This window comes from Ammospiza nelsoni, chromosome 10 (genome assembly GCF_027579445.1).
Source record: "Ammospiza nelsoni isolate bAmmNel1 chromosome 10, bAmmNel1.pri, whole genome shotgun sequence".
Taxonomy (NCBI): Eukaryota; Metazoa; Chordata; class Aves; order Passeriformes; family Passerellidae; genus Ammospiza; species Ammospiza nelsoni.
This window is the reverse complement of record NC_080642.1, coordinates 978,169-994,528: the sequence shown is the minus strand read 5'-3', so window position 1 is coordinate 994,528 and position 16,360 is coordinate 978,169.

Here is a 16,360-nt window from a genome sequence, read left to right as displayed (position 1 = left end):
AAAGCAAACAGTCTTGGCCTCAAAATATTTGTTTCAATGCCTAAATTATTCAGGTCTAATTGTATTGTATTACAAAGCTTTGTCTTTGTTAGGCGACAGGCTTTGCAGTGCAAGTGATTTGCAGGTGTTTGCAAGCCTGATAAAGCGCTTGGCTGAAAAGGCTGAAAAGGCTGAAAAGCTTGGGTGTTTTTTTTTTTTTTTTTTAATCCCCCTCCCCGTGTTTTGTTTGTTTGTTTGTTGGTGTTTTTGTTTGCTTTGTTGTGTTTTGGCGGGTTTGGAGCTTGCCTAAGAGCCACAGACATTGCTGCAGTTAGCTCTGGCTAACAGGCTTTTTGGGGATCTGAGTCTCTGCAGCCCTACCAGGAGCCACGAGTTAAATTTATTGGGACAATAGTGGGTGATTTAGTGGAAAAAGAGGGTCAAAACAGGGGACGTAAAGCTGCATGTGCAGATGGAGTGAAAACGAACAATGGTGCAAACACAGAAGAAAAGGAGAGGAGAGAATTGAGGTCTGTTAACCACAGGTTTCCTGTGCAGTGCTAATACAGTTGAGAAGGCTCAGTCACACTTTTCTGGTTACCTTTAAACCCACAGCTCTAGGAAAAAAGGAGCAGAGGCACAGAGAGGCCTTCACTCCAGCAAAAACAGGAGTGGAACTGCTGGGGACACAGAGAGCCCAAGGAGTGAACACCCTCAGCGTCCCCAGGCTGCTCTGCACTGGGAATGCCACAGCACAGGCTGCAGAGCACTGGGAATGCCACACACCTGGGAATGCCACACACCTGGGAATGCCACACACCTGGGAATGCCACAGCCTGGGACTGCAGGGCACTGGCGTCCTGGATGAGAGGTTCTTTTCACCACCCAAATGACATGAGCAAACAGCCAGCAAGAAAAATAGGTTGTGTTTCAATGCCACAGATTAGCTGGCTCCACAGCCCTGTCCATGAGATCATTTGAATCAAGTCCATGACTTAAATGTCTCTTTCTGGTCTTTTTTAATGTCAAATGACAAAGTACAAGGCTTGCGTGGCACAAGTACAGTATGGAAAATGCAGAGGCAAAAGTGCTGACTCTGGACTGTCAGAACAGTGGCAGAGCTGTCCTGACCCCAGCCATCCTTCTCAGGCCACACTGAGACAGCACATCTGGGAGAGAAAACCAAGAGGTTTTCCTAACGGTTTACATTACATTTTCTGTCTTAAAATATGGAAGGGCAAATGTGCTGCATGTGTGAATGTGGGAAAAGAAATCTCTGTTGTTTGTCTCAGTGAGAACTTGTCCTGCCTTCCTTGGGCCCGTGTCCAAGCCCCATGGGTGACACGAGGAGCAGGAGGTGCCTGAGCCCTGGGAAATGGGTGGGTGCTCGTGCCTGGTGTGCTCAGCTGCACACTGAGCACTGTCTGAGCATTCCCACAGCTCAGCTCATGTGTTACAGCAAACAAATGCATTGCATGCTGCCAGGGGCGAGCACACCTGTGCCAGGGGCAGCTCATCCCACAGGATCCCTGCTCCTTGCCCAGCCACAGAGGGCTGCTCCATTCCTTTGGCACCAGCTCTGTGCCCTGGCACTGCTCATGTCACACAGCACATGAATGCATTGCATGCTGCCAGGGGTGAGCACACTGTGCCAGGGGCAGCTCCACAGGATCCCTGCTCCTTGCCCAGCCACAGAGAGCTGCTCCATTCCTTTGGCACCAGCTCTGTGCCCTGGCACTGCTCATGTGTTACATCACACAGCAGATGAATGCATTGCATGCTGCCAGGGGTGAGCACACCTGTGCCAGGGGCAGCTCCACAGGATCCCTCCCTGCTTGGTCTTTTTCCTCTGCTGTTCACTTCCTCACAATTTCAGTTTGCCTGCTCTCTGATCCTGCTTCTGCCTCTCCTGTTGGCTCTGTTTTGCCTGTCTCTGTTTCACTGGAGCTTTTACTGTGAGGAGGATCAAATAATTGCAGGCTTAAAGCAGACCCTTGAACCTGCAGTGTTTAATGGGTTTGTAATTAGGCCATGTATCCCTGTGAGAATGGGCACTCTGGGAATTTGCCAGGGTTTACAGGGGGATTTAGTAGCCTACTAAGAGTTTCCAGACCTATTACATTCCTTAAGAAGTTTTAAAGACACCACTGATTTTGGCAGGGAGCTAGGATGTCTCAAAATACACATAGAACTGAGGGATGAGAATTAGAAAACTACTTGTTTTGTAAAGAACAAGGAGAAGTCTCACAGATTTCATAATTTGAAATGCAGAAATAAATGTTCAACATCATCTTGGTAACACATGCCTGGCTTCGAGTGCATGATGTGTGTTTTCTATGAGAATGCACATTTACATATTTGATAAGACGTGAATAATAAATCACACATTAGCCAGGCTCTGTGTATGCATTGTACTGCAGGTATATGTGACTGCTGCTGCTTTCTGATCTTGGAATATGTAATTGTGTTCAAAAACATTGTGAAGACTTTGCTTTCCCCCATCATACTTGTTTGCCACTTACAAGGTTCTGTGGCATGATATTTTCTGTGTTTTGGGGAGATCCGTGTCTGCTAAATGCCAGGTGAGTTTATTATGAAGTCCTGGTTTATTTTTTACTCATAACTGAGACAAGCACAAGCTTCTGTTGTTGTTTACTTTCCAGAGAGGAAGGGAAAATTACATCTAACCCAAAAATACCTTCCTCCCCCTACCCCGTGTCTCTGAGCTTGGGCAGGGTGGAGGATAAGGAAAGGCAGAAAACAACGGGGAAGTTTTCTCATAGTAGCACAAAATTGCTGGCTTTTCTTCCAGGTTAAAGAAACCCAAACCATAATTAACTTTCTTCTCTCTGTTCAATAATTACCCTGAAAAAAGACCATGGTGATAAAAACTCCTCTGCTTACCTGTGCAGAAAGGGAGTGTAGGACTTTCTGGAAATTTGACCCATCCAAGTCTGGTTTTGGATCAGCAGTGGGATTGACTTGTGAAATTGGTCTCTGAACTCCAATTCAGATTTTTTTGTAGGTGTAATGTATATCAGGATCTCAGAGTGGATTGGGTCCATACCCATATCTCCTGACTGCAGCAATCCAGGGATACTTGCTCATGTCAAATTGATTTGCTCCTGTGGAAGGTTTTGAAGTTACAGTGAGTTTAAGTCTTGTTTAAATACAGGATATAAATTCAGCTGTTTGTGTACCTATTACAGCATAACTTCAGTGATGGAATCCTGAGCACTACAAACATGTGCTTCTAAAAATGCTGACCTTGGGAGGAGTGGGATGAAAGACAAGTGCTGGAGTGTTCCTTGGCCTTGGCAGTTTGGGTTTTATGTATTCAAGAGCCACAGTGAGCTTTTCTTGCTGCTCTTACACAGCCTGAGAGCAGCTCTGTCACCTGTGGGCAGGGGAATTCCATGAATATCTTTGGCATTACACTGCATTTATACCCTTGCTCTCCAGCTCGAGGCAAGTTTGGGTTTCTGTGAGTGACAGCAGCAGCAGGATCCCACAGTTCAGTGTGTCACACTGGGAGATTTCAGAATACAGCCAAAGCTATCAATGTGAAGAGCTTCTGGAAAACAAATTTTCAGTTCAAACACCAAGCACAAAGTGTCCCTTGCTCTCTCTCCAGCAAATTGGCTTTTGAAAGAGCCACGGGCTGCTGCAGGGATTAGAAAGGGCTGAAGGGCTCGGGGCAGGTGTCAGGAGCAGTGCAAGCCCAGCTGGCAGGCACAGCATCCAGCCCAGCTGGGGCACCAGGGTGGCTGCAGGAGGAAATGGGGCAGGCACAGCATCCAGCCCAGCTGGGCATTGGAGTGGCTGCAGGAGGAAATGGGGCAGGCACAGCATCCAGCCCAGCTGGGCATTGGGGTGGCTGCAGGAGGAAATGGGGCACAGCATCCAGCCCAGCTGGGCATTGGGGTGGCTGCAGGAGGAAATGGGGCAGGCACAGCATCCAGCCCAGCTGGGCACCGGGGTGGCTGCAGGATCGGGGTGGCTGCAGGAGGAGCTGGAGCCACCCACGCCCGGAGCTCCTCTGTCCCCCAGAGACACCAGGAGAGCCAGGGCAGAGCAGCCAGGGACAGCTGAGCTCTGTGTGCCAGCCCCATCACTGTGGGGACATCCTGGTGACGCTGCCGTGGCCAGGCAGAGGTCCTGGTGTTTGTTTTTGTAGGGGTAACACCACTCACCTACCACGTGTGAAGGGCTGGAGAGCACGCTTGCTTCAACTTTGTGTGAAATTTGTGACATGCATTCTTCGCTTCTGAGGACTGGAAATAGTAGTATTTGTTCTGTGAGGATTCTTATGAAATACAGTCATGCATTGATGTAATTTCCACATGTCTTCATGGACTTTTAAGTTTTTCTTTTCTTAGACCACTGTTAGAGTTTGACCTTCAGTCCAGCAAGACTTCCTCTGGAAAACGTTCAGCAATGCTCACAACTAGTACAATTATTTTGTTTATTTTCATACTTTAAAGAATTATTTCTGACACCGCTGTTCTTGATTTAGGTGAGGGAATGGTGCAAAACAATGGCTGTAAAACACTCCACACCCCCACAGTGTGCTGAGCTTGTCTCACTTCTGTTCTGTTTATCCTGTGTGCGTGATTTAGAGGATTGGGAATGCTCTGAGGTCTCTCCTTGTAGAACTCCCCCTTTGGGAGCGTGCTGTGCATCCTGTCATTTGGAGGGGCAGCTCCTCTGGACCAAAGGCAGAGCCCTGCAGGTGTGCTCACTGCTGGGAGCATCATCATCATCATCATCATCATCCTCAGCCCTAGCCCTGCCCTCCCTGGGCTCTGCCTGGGCTGAATCCCCAGCAGGGCAGAATCTGGGACAGATTCTCACACCTGCACCTGCAGCTCCTGCTCACCTGAGCTCTGGGTATGAGCAGGAATTCCCACACCTGCGCCTGCAGCTCCTGCTCACCTGAGCTCCTGTGAGAGGAGGAATTCCCACACCTGCGCCTGCAGCTCCTGCTCACCTGAGCTCTGGGTATGAGCAGGAATTCCCACACCTGTGCCTGCAGCTCCTGCTCACCTGAGCTCTGGGTATGAGGAGGAATTTCCACACCTGTGCCTGCAGCTCCTGCTCACCTGAGCTCCCACAGCAGTGTTTACCTGCACTGGGGCAGCCCCATCTGTGCCCTTTACATTCCAAATGCAGCATCAACTGACTGCTTACATTGTGAAATTTCAGCTCTTTCCATTTACAGTGTACAATTTCTTCATAGAGAGGTTTTTTTTGTCCTTATATTTTATTCAGGCTTTTCTTGACAGTTTCAGGTGAATGCTGTCTCTGCTCATGCATCATTTACAGCTGTTCTTTAGCTTTGGGCACAGTTCACACTGTGGGATGTGTGACACTATTCCTCCTTTCTCACTGACTGGCTGCTCTCATCTTTATGAGTTTTGTTTGTTTTACCTGAGACAAAAATCCTCTGCCCTCAGCATATATCATCACCCTGATCATTAGTTTTTGTTTACAGATAGGAGCTTGCTTTTACTATGTAAATAATGTTCTGCTCTGATGGCTGAGCCAAAACAAAATTCACAAGAGTGTTTATAAATATTTATTCCTGCGTCTTCCCAGGTCTGGTGTATCCTATGCTCTGAAACACTCCTGGAACAGCCTGCTGCATCTGGGATAACTTAATGTCAGATATCCAGATATTCATCGTTGATATGGTAGCAGTAAAGAAAAGGTATTTTACCTTTTATCTCACAGGTGGCTTTTTCACACCTGTCTGATGCAGATATTGGTTTCTTAAGAAGCCTTTAGCACTGCTGGGCTGATAAAAAGTACTTTATCTTCCATAAAATGACTAGGCAGAATGGGATTAAAATAGGAAGGGTGTGTGAGACCAGACTGAAATGTGGTTGTTGGTTTTTTTCTGATGAGTTTCTGCTCCCTGGAACAGCCTTGCTGTGTGAGACCTGATAAAAAGTACTGTATCTATAAGGTGACTGGGCAGAATGGGATTAAAATAGGAAGGGTGTGTGAGACCAGACTGAAATGTGGTTGTTGGGGTTTTTCTGAGGAGTTTGTGCTCCCTGGAACAGCCTTGCTGTGTGAGAGCAGCACTGAAACCTTCCACAGTCATTGTGACTTGGCTGAGGCTCCCCTGGCCAGGCACCAAATCTTTGCTGATGCACTTATGGGGAGATGGCACTTATGAGGAGTTAGCGGAAGAGATTTCTGTGATTATTTTCCTCGGAGTGATTAAAACAAATTAGCTTTTCATTATCTTTTGTATGATTTAGTGAAGATTAGAGGGAATAATCCAAAATTTTGGAGGATTTAAAAATGAACCATTTTGCTTGCAGCATTTTAGAGGATTAGAAATTTCAGTTTGTGAAGATGTTCACAGCTTTCTTAAGATGCATTCAGAGCTCCCAGCTTTAGTTTTTATAAAGATACTGACAAGTGATACTTTATTTTTAATTTTCTTCTCACCTTGTGGTGGTGAAGCACAATCAGATTTTCCAACATAATAATAATTAATTTTTTTTTTGCATCAGCCTTAAAATGAGATGCACCTGAAGTCCTTTTGTTTGAGCTGAGATACACAGCAAGCTTAGAACACAGTGAGGAGGGAATACAGATCCAGCTAATGTGACATTTCTGTGCTGGTGGTAGGGCTCAGGAGCAGGGCTCAGCCACTGCTGGTTTTCCTTTTCCCTGAGCTCAAACTCAGAAGATTGAGAAGCTCTGAAATTTCTGAAGTTTTTTCTGAAGTTCTATGGTTTGCCTGGCTGGACCACTTGCTAAATTCAAAGGGTCTGGGTGCCAGGGGATTGAATAAAGAAGCCCCTGAGGGGGTGACACGCCTGGTTTTGTTGGAAGAAATTAATGAATGTGTTTACGACAACTCAGCTTCCCCCAGCAAGTGCCAGTCACAACCTCTGCTTTGGTTACAGCTGCAGCTGCCGCTGCCTCCAGGGTCCCTGGGGGCTGAGCGCCCACAAAACCCTGCAAACAGCGTTTCTGCGGGTGAAAACGTGGGCTGCTTCCACTGCCCTGGCCTCCATTCAGCGTGACGTGACTGCCTCTGGGTCTGTCCTGCCTTCCTGCCATGCTCTGTGCTGGCCCAGATGTTCTCACCGGGGCTCTGTGCTGGCCTGCAGTGGAAAGAAGCAGGACAAGAATGTTTGAAATGTTACAGCAGTTTCTAGCACAGCACATGCTTCCTCCATTTGTTTCCAGGTGGTACTTGAGATGATGCAATTTTACATGCTGGAATCCTCCTCTGCCAAAACAAAGATTCACAATTCTGGGTTTTGTATTTTCTGAAGAACAGTGCTCTGTGGTGTCCTACCAAGGTATATTCAGTGAGCATTTCAGTTTTCTGGAGCTGCAGCCGTTTATAGCACAGGTCCCACCTGCTTTCCATTAGAGCTTGAATTCATAAATTATTTACATGCTTTTGGAAAAAAAATAAATTAGTCTGTCTTATAAATTCTTTCCTCCCCTTAAGTGTTCCAGAGTAATGGCTTTCATGAGGGCCTGGTTCTGTATCACTCAGCTGCTGTCCTTACCAGGAATTTTTATTTAGTTTATTCCACTTCCCGTGTGAGCTGCAGAAATAACTCAAAGTGGGCTGAGCATGGTGAGGGAACAGTGACATGGCATTGTCCGAGTGCAAAGGGAAGATGTTTGAAATTGTCTGAGAACAATGCCTGGGATGAAGGGGATGCTGTGGAACATGGAGCCCCGCCGCGGGCATGGAGCTGCCAGCTGTGGGACATCCCTGGGGGGTGACACTCCTGTCATTTCTCAGAAGGAGGGACACGCAGTGCCCAGGCCCCCCGAGGGCTCACAGCACATCTGGGGTGAGCCCCATTAAAGGCAGGGCTTCAAAGCACGTCCTGCTTGGGGCTGGATCTACCAATAAAACTCTAACGCATGTGTAAGCAGGAGGGGTGTGCTGAATTTGCAGCGGCCCCGATGGGGGAAGAGATGGGAATCTTGACTCCGTGTTTCAGAAGGCTGGTTTATTATTTTATGATATGTATTATATTAAAAGAAAAGGATATATTAAAACTGTACTAAAGAATAGAAGAAAAGATTTCATCAGATGGCTTGCAAGGAATAGAAAAGAAATGGAATGATAATAAAATCTTGTGACTGACCAGAGACTCCGAGCCAGCTGACTGTGATTGGCCATTAATCAGAAACAACCACATGAGACCAATCCCAGATGCACCTGTTGCATTCCACAGCAGCAGATAACCATTGTTTGCATTCTGTTCCTGAGGCCTCTGAGCTTCTCAGGAGGAAAAATCCTAAGGAAAGGGTTTTCCATGGAAGATGTCTGTGACAGGGGTGGTTTGGGGCAGGAGGGGTGTTTGGGGCAGGAGGGGTGTTGGTTTGGGGCAGGGGGGGTGTTGGTTTGGGGCAGGAGGGGTGTTGGTTTAGGGCAGGTGGGGTGTTGGTTTGGGGCAGGAGGGGTGTTTGGGGCAGGAGGGGTGTTGGTTTGGGGCAGGAGGGGTGTTTGGGGCAGGAGGGGTGTTGGTTTGGGGCAGGAGGGGTGTTGGTTTAGGGCAGGTGGGGTGTTGGTTTGGGGCAGGAGGGGTGTTTGGGGCAGGAGGGGTGTTGGTTTGGGGCAGAAAGGGTGGTTTGGGGCAGGAGGGGTGTCATGCAGCTCCCCAGCTGAAATAAGTCCAGTAACACAAACTGAGGAGTTCTCCTCTGCTTTTGGAGTCCTCATCATGGATGGCAGGGTGGGAAGCTGAAGGAGCTGTTACTCCCTTGGAGTTTCAAGCACAGTTCCTGGTGTCCTCTGCAGTAACCCTTGGAAGATTTAGGGTGGAAACTGGCCCAGTAGAATGGGTGATAGGTTGTACCTGTATCTGAGAAGCTGATTGGGATTTTCTGTATATAAACACTGAGAGAAAACAAGGTGCAGTCTTGTGTTGCTTGTTTGAGGAATAGAAAGAAATACTAAACTTCATACTCTATCCACATTTCTGTCACTCCTAACGAGCCCACTCTCCCAAATTAAAGGTGCTGTGTATGTAATTTGAATATATCTTATTATAATAGAATCTTCTCCTTACTCTTCTTAGGTTTAGCAACTGTAATTTAGATTTCATATTTCCATCTGAAGTTAATTGTTATTCCTCCTAGTTCAGGAGAAGCTGCCAGTGGTGCCTAATGAAGAGAACTCAAGGTAAATTATGCCTCTTGTCAGTTAATTTAAATTTTGTGCTGGCATTCAGAAGAGATCCATCTCATCCCATAAACATTATTAGCATTATGGCATTATTTATTTGGGGAAATTACCGTGTATATGAAATAAGCTTTTTGGAGTGAAGATTCCTTCTGGCCAGACCCCGCAGTGCTCTGCTTTGCTCTCACTATTTTAAAATTGTGTGCTTTTGGCATCTGTTTAAATACACGTTCCCAACATAATAATTTTCCATACACACTTTTCCCCACAATGACGGGGATTGGGCTTAAAAAGTGTTATTTTAGGACACGGTGTGGGAAGGAAAGAAACGCTGGCTGTGTTACACAGAGGTGAAGCAGAACCCTGGTGCAGTACAACGTGCGCAGAGAACAATTGCAATGGTGATAGCCAGAGCTGGCACCACGGAAAGGAGCAGGGCTGTGTTTGCTCTGACAGCACAGAGAATGAAAGCTGTCAGCACCCACAGCTCCTGATCCTGCAGGATCCCTAAGGGCAGGCTGCTCTGGGCAGTGGCTGTGCCAGCTGAACACAAAGCTGCTGTGAAGGGAGGGTGGGATCGGCCTGCAGGTCCTGTGGGGAGCATCTGTAAACTCCTGAGGAGAAGCAGGAAACTGTAAGGTTTTCGGTGCTGTTTAGGTGGCCTGGAAAGGCCCAGGGATGGCCTTGAAGAGCCCGGCGCTTCAAAGGATGAGGAGAGACTTCTGATCTTGTCTCGGTCTCGGTGTTTATTAATTGTTTATCTAAAAGATTTTCTTTCAGCCCGACAGAGGTCTGCACAGCAAGTCAGCTATGGGCACACTGCGAGCCCCCGGGCGGTCACTTATCTTCATACCCTAAGTTACGTGTACAATATTTATCATTTTACTCCAATACCTTCTACCCTTATTAACCGGTGCACTTCTAGTAATAACCAATCCCAAAGTGCCACCACCACCACAGAAGATGGAGGCCAAGAAGAAGAAGAAGAAGGACAGGACACGCCCCAATTCCTCCATCTTACTTCTTTAGACCCCCCTGTACCAAAATCCTAAACCCTGTGTTTTACACTTTAACTAACTTATCCCTTCACCATTCACCCAGTGAAACCTTCCCAGTCTTCATACAGGTCTCATCTCCTGTGTCGGATCAAAGTGCAGCCACCAGACACTTCTGGCAGCATTCCAGGACTCCCGAGCCCCCCAAGGGTGGTCTCGGCCTCTCTGCACCTCCATCCTGAGGTGCTGAGATCCCACAGGAAACCTCTGAATAGCTGAGTCATCCAGTTCTCCAAAACACACCTGGAGCTGCTCCATGTGCCGCGTGTGTGTCCAGGCTCCCGTTGGTTCTCTGGAGCCAGGGTCAGGATCAGTGCAAGGTGGACCTGCTTCCATTGAAGCTGACAGACTCACATGCTTTCCCACACAGCTGACTTTAATCCAGCCACTCAAGTGCTTGTAGATGGTTTATGGAGTTGGTAGCAGAGTCATAAATCCAGATTAAAAGCCCTGGGCTTGCTCGTACAGATTTGGTTCATGGCAGTGGTGAAATGGCTCTGCCAGTGCCTTTGTAAAGGACCCTTTAGGGCTAATCCAGCACTGCTGCATTCCTTGTTGGAGTTCCCATGCTGTGGGGACAGAGTGGCTGAGTGGAGCAGCTCCTGCCAGCTCTAGGTGTGTCTGGGTTTGTGCTGTGAGTGCCCCTGTGGCGGCCCTGGCAGGTACCACACACCCCTGTGCCACCGTGCCACGGCCAGTGCCACTGCCCAGGGCCACCAGGGCCGTTGGGAGAGCTGTTCTTGCACCACCTTTATCCCCCTGTGTGCTCCAGTTTGGTGTCAGTGCTGCTCTGGATGGACCTGCAGCACATCTCCCTGCCAGCACAGCACATCTCCATCCCATCCCAGCACAGCACATCTCCATCCCAGCACAGCTCCATCCAGCACAGCACAGCACAGCACAGCACAGCACAGCACAGCACATCTCCATCCCATCCCAGCACAGCACATCTCCATCCCATCCCAGCACAGCACATCTCCATCCCAGCACAGCACATCTCCATCCCAGCACAGCACATCTCCATCCCAGCACAGCACAGCACATCTCCATCCAGCACATCTCCATCCCAGCACATCTCCATCCCATCCGAGCACATCTCCCTGCCAGGACAGCACATCTCCATCCTAGCACAGCACATCTCCATCCCAGCACAGCACATCTCCATCCCAGCACAGCACATCTCCATCCCAGCACAGCACATCTCCATCCCAGCACAGCACATCTCCATCCCAGCACAGCACATCTCCATCCTAGCACAGCACATCTCCATCCCAGCACAGCACATCTCCATCCTAGCACAGCACATCTCCATCCCAGCACATCTCCATCCCAGCACAACACATCTCCACCCAGCACATCTCCCTGCCAGGACAGCACATCTCCACCCAGCACAGCACATCTCCATCCCAGCACAGCACATCTTCATCCATGCCAGCACATCTGCATGCCAGCAGCTCTGCAGGAAGGAGCAGCTCAGGGTCACACACCTTGCTGAGCTCAGCCCCCAGAGCCACAGCCGAGGCTCAGTTTTGGTGTGTGAGGCCTGGAGAAGGCAGTGCTGAGTCTCTGTGTGCAGAGCTGCCAATTCCAGCTGGCTGCTCTGCAGGCACAGGCACGGCTCTGCACTCTGAAGAGTCTCCTGGTAGTTTCTCAGCCAATAGGATAAACAGCCTAAACAAACAGAGCAAGTCTCAGATGAAGTTGTCCTTAAAATACACAGATTGATTGTGTTATCTGTAATAATAATAAAATAAACAAATTACACCACTTCAAATAGAACCAAGGGGGAAATCTCACTATATGGATAAAAGGAAGCAAGTCAGAACTGACATTAAAAGTACAAAAGAAAGAGCAAAACTGAATAAAGGGTCTGATTATCCCCCAAACATTCTGCAGTACTTCTGCTAATGCAGAACTGCCCAACACTGAGCTCAGGGGGCTGCTGTTGTTTCTCACCTGCTCACTCTTGGTGCGCAGGCTGTGAAGGCACCAAACCCCCGTGTCAGAGCAGAGTGTCCAGAGTTTCACTGGGTGCCTTGTTGGGGCTGGCGTCTGACAGCAGAAACAAATCACAAACTGATTCTTTTGCACTTGTGTCTGGATAAATGCAGGTGTTTGGCAGCAGGAGCACCACAAACCCCAGCACAGCGTCCCAACAGAGCAGCTTTTGTTGAGCAATAAGGAAACCTCACTCCCCCTGAGCAGCAGGGAGCAGCTGCAGCTGGAGCCCTGCTCACCAGGGATGGACATCAGGGGCACAGGGACCAAGCTCTGCCCTTGCTGTGGTGCCCAGGCTGTGCCCGGGCTCCTGTGCTCTGTGCCTGTGCCAGCCTGGAGCTCTCAGAGCTCCCAGAGCTCCGTGGATGGTGCTGTCCTCTGGCTGCTCTCCTCAGGAGCTGGGATGTTGCTTCAGCACCCCAATATCTGTGCTGTATTTGTCCTGGAGCCCTTCCCACTGCCATTGAATTGGCTCTGAAATATCAGCCCACAGTGGTATTTTTGCGCTTTTTATATTTGAAACCTAAGTCTTTGTTGGTCTTCTTCCCTGTGAGGAGGGTGAGCTCCACAGAGCTCTCACAGGGCTGGATTGGGTTTATCACCTGGCCCTGAGCACAGGGTGTGTCACTGGTGGCCATCTGGGGACCACACAGCTGCTGTGTCCTGGGCTGGGCTGGGACAGGCTGGGAAACATTTCCAGCTGGAAGGAAATCTGTGCCTGGATGTCTTGTGCTAAGCTGCAGAGGCCAGGGAACCTCCAGGGACAGAACCTCTGAGCACCTGTCCTGATGGGGCTGGGATGGATATACACCTGTCCTGGTGGGGCTGGGATGGATATACACCTGTCCTGGTGGGGCTGGGATGGATATACACCTGTCCTGATGGGGCTGGGATGGATATACACCTGTCCTGGTGGGGCTGGGATGGATATACACCTGTCCTGGTGGGGCTGGGATGGATATACACCTGTCCTGATGGATTGGGATGGATATACACCTGTCCTGGTGGGGCTGGGATGGATATACACCTGTCCTGGTGGATTGGGATGGATATACACCTATCCTGATGGATTGGGATGGATATACACCTGTCCTGGGGGGGCTGGGATGGATATACACCTGTCCTGATGGATTGGGATGGATATACACCTGTCCTGATGGGGCTGGGATGGATATACACCTGTCCTGGTGGGGCTGGGATGGATATACACCTGTCCTGATGGATTGGGATGGATATACACCTGTCCTGATGGATTGGGATGGATATACACCTGTCCTGGTGGGGCTGGGATGGATATACACCTGTCCTGGTGGGGCTGGGATGGATCAGAACCTGTCCTGGTGGGGCTGGGATGGATATACACCTGTCCTGGTGGGGCTGGGATGGATATACACCTGTCCTGATGGATTGGGATGGATATACACCTGTCCTGGTGGGGCTGGGATGGATCAGAACCTGTCCTGGTGGGGCTGGGATGGATATACACCTGTCCTGGTGGGGCTGGGATGGATCAGAACCTGTCCTGGTGGATTGGGATGGATATACACCTGTCCTGGTGGGGCTGGGATGGATATACACCTGTCCTGATGGATTGGGATGGATATACACCTGTCCTGATGGGGCTGGGATGGATATACACCTGTCCTGGCGGGGCTGGGATGGATCAGCCTGTCCTGATGGATTGGGATGGATATACACCTGTCCTGGCGGGGCTGGGATGGATCAGCCTGTCCTGATGGATTGGGATGTATCAGAACCTGTCCTGGTGGGGCTGGGATGGATCAGCCTGTCCTGGTGGGCCTAGGATAGGTGCTGGTAGCAAAGTTTCATCTTGGATGGAGCTGTTCACAGCTCTAACATGCAAGTATTCATTTCCTTGAACTACCAAACACACACTTTATCCCTTTCAAACAAAACGCTCAACTTTTTAATGTGTCCAGCTGACAGAAATATATTTCAATTAAATATTATATCACAACTTATGATACTTATCACACTTACACTGAGTGTCTTACATCGCCCCACAAATCTTGCTGCTAATTCAATATTGCTATTTCACTCTGCTCTAATTTATGTTTAACAGGGTTCAGTTTGAATTTCATTATTGTTTGTCAGGAGTTAATTCTGATGATCAGTGAGTTCACCTGTTCTTTGTGGTTTGGCCTCAGCAAACACCATCATAGGAAGAGGGTTTGATCCCTGCAGGCTCCTCACACAGGGACACACATCAGTGCTGCAAGCCTCTCAGCAAATGCATGGTGTTGGTCACATTCTGTGCTGCCACTGCCTGAGCTGGTAAAAGAGGTGTTTTCTTACCCCTGATTATATGTGCAAATTGAAAAGAAACTGGTCAGGTGGGTGAGGTATAAAATAGAATCAGCACCAGCTATCCAGATGCAACATTCCTACAGAAGCTGTGTTTTATAAATCCTTCCTAACTGAAGTGAGCAGAGGTTCCGTGAGTGAACCCTCCAGGGTTTGCAGTCCTGAGTGTTCAGTGTTGGCATAACCTGCCAAGGTCACTGATAAAGCTCCTTTGGAGTCAGGAGGAGTGGGAGAATGAACCGTGATCCAATGCCTCAAAAATCCTGTGGGCTGCAGGGCTTTGTCTGCCTTAGTTTTGGAAGTTTCATTGCTGTTTTTTGAAGCAGCAGTTGTTGCTCTGGTGGAACCAACGTGCCCACAAAGCACAGCCCTGAGGCACAGCTGTGCGCACTTACAGGGGCTGACCCTGAGGAAGGAGACTCCCCCAGGTTCTCACTCTGAAACACCTCGTTCCATCAGGAACTGCCCTTTGTCCATTGGGAGAACCAACCTGCCATCAGGAATTTGGGTTTAATGCAGCCCGGGAGCGAGATTTCCCACTCAGTTTGGGTCACTGTTTTGTGCTCAGCTTGGTCTGGAAAGCAGAACCTGTCTGGATCATGGACATTGCTCGGTGACTTGCTGATCAATGTGCACGTCAACATAAGGGACTCTGCCATTGTCTTTTTCATTTTTTCTGCTGAAAAGACAGTTATATTAATAAAGTGGATATGAGTTGATAGTTTGGGGTGTTTTAAAATAGGCAATCCAGCTAGCATGGTAGAATCATATTTATTCAGTTTGGGCACTTTAGTTAATAATGGAGGTTTGTTTTTCAAAGGACAAATAGGGTTTAATATATTGGAGTGAATTTCCATAAAGTCAGAAGCCCAAGGCAGCACAGGAATATGCTGCATTTTCATGTGCTCACCACATTTCCATGCACAAATCAACTTAATTGTGTGCATGTTTTTGCTTGGGGCCTTGTGCTTCTGCTTTAAAACGAGGCAGTCTTTTATTTTGTTTTATCTTAGAGCAGCCTTTCTTAGGAACTGGCCCTGCAGCTCGTGGTTGCAGTGGCAGAGACAGTGGGAAAAGGCAGGAATGGGACTGTGTTCGTGCTCTGGGGCTGTGGCAAAGCCCAGAGGTGCAGCAGAGACTTGGGGCCACAAATCCACAGTGCCTGAATAGCCAGGCTGAGCTCAGGCTGCCAAAATCTCACCAGGGCAGCTTGCAGCCCTTCTGAGAACAAACAGGAGAGGAGAGAGCAGGCAGATGGGAGGGGTTGGAGCAGGGATGGTGCTCCTGAGGAGCAGGGATGGTGCTCCTGAGGCCAGGGCCCCTGGGAATGTAAGGGGACATTCCCAATGCCCCAGTGCCCCAATCCCAGGGCCTGCTCCTGCTCACCTGCTCCTGCTCACCTGCTCCTGCTCACCTGCTCCTGCTCACCTGCAGCTCAGTCAAAGCTCACACTCGAGGTCTCCCCTCTTTGGCCTTTCCTGCTGCCCTTGACCAGCCTGGAAACGACTCTGGTGGGACCTGGCTGTGGAATAGCAGGGCTTTGGGGAAGGAAGGGGTCAGCGCAAGCCCACGTTCCCCGTTACTCCTGATGGCACACGCACAGAGGGGCTGCTGTGGGCACCGTGGGCTGTGGCAGCCTCATCCCCCCAGCTGTTCCCCAGCTGTTCCCCAGCTGTTCCCCCAGCTGTTCCCCAGCTGTTCCCCCAGCTGTTCCCCAGCTGTGCCCCCAGCTGTTCCCCCGCTGTTCCCCCGCTGTTCCCCCGCTGTTCCCCCGCTGTTCCCCAGCTGTTCCCCAGCTGTTCCCCCGCTGTTCCCCCACTGTTCC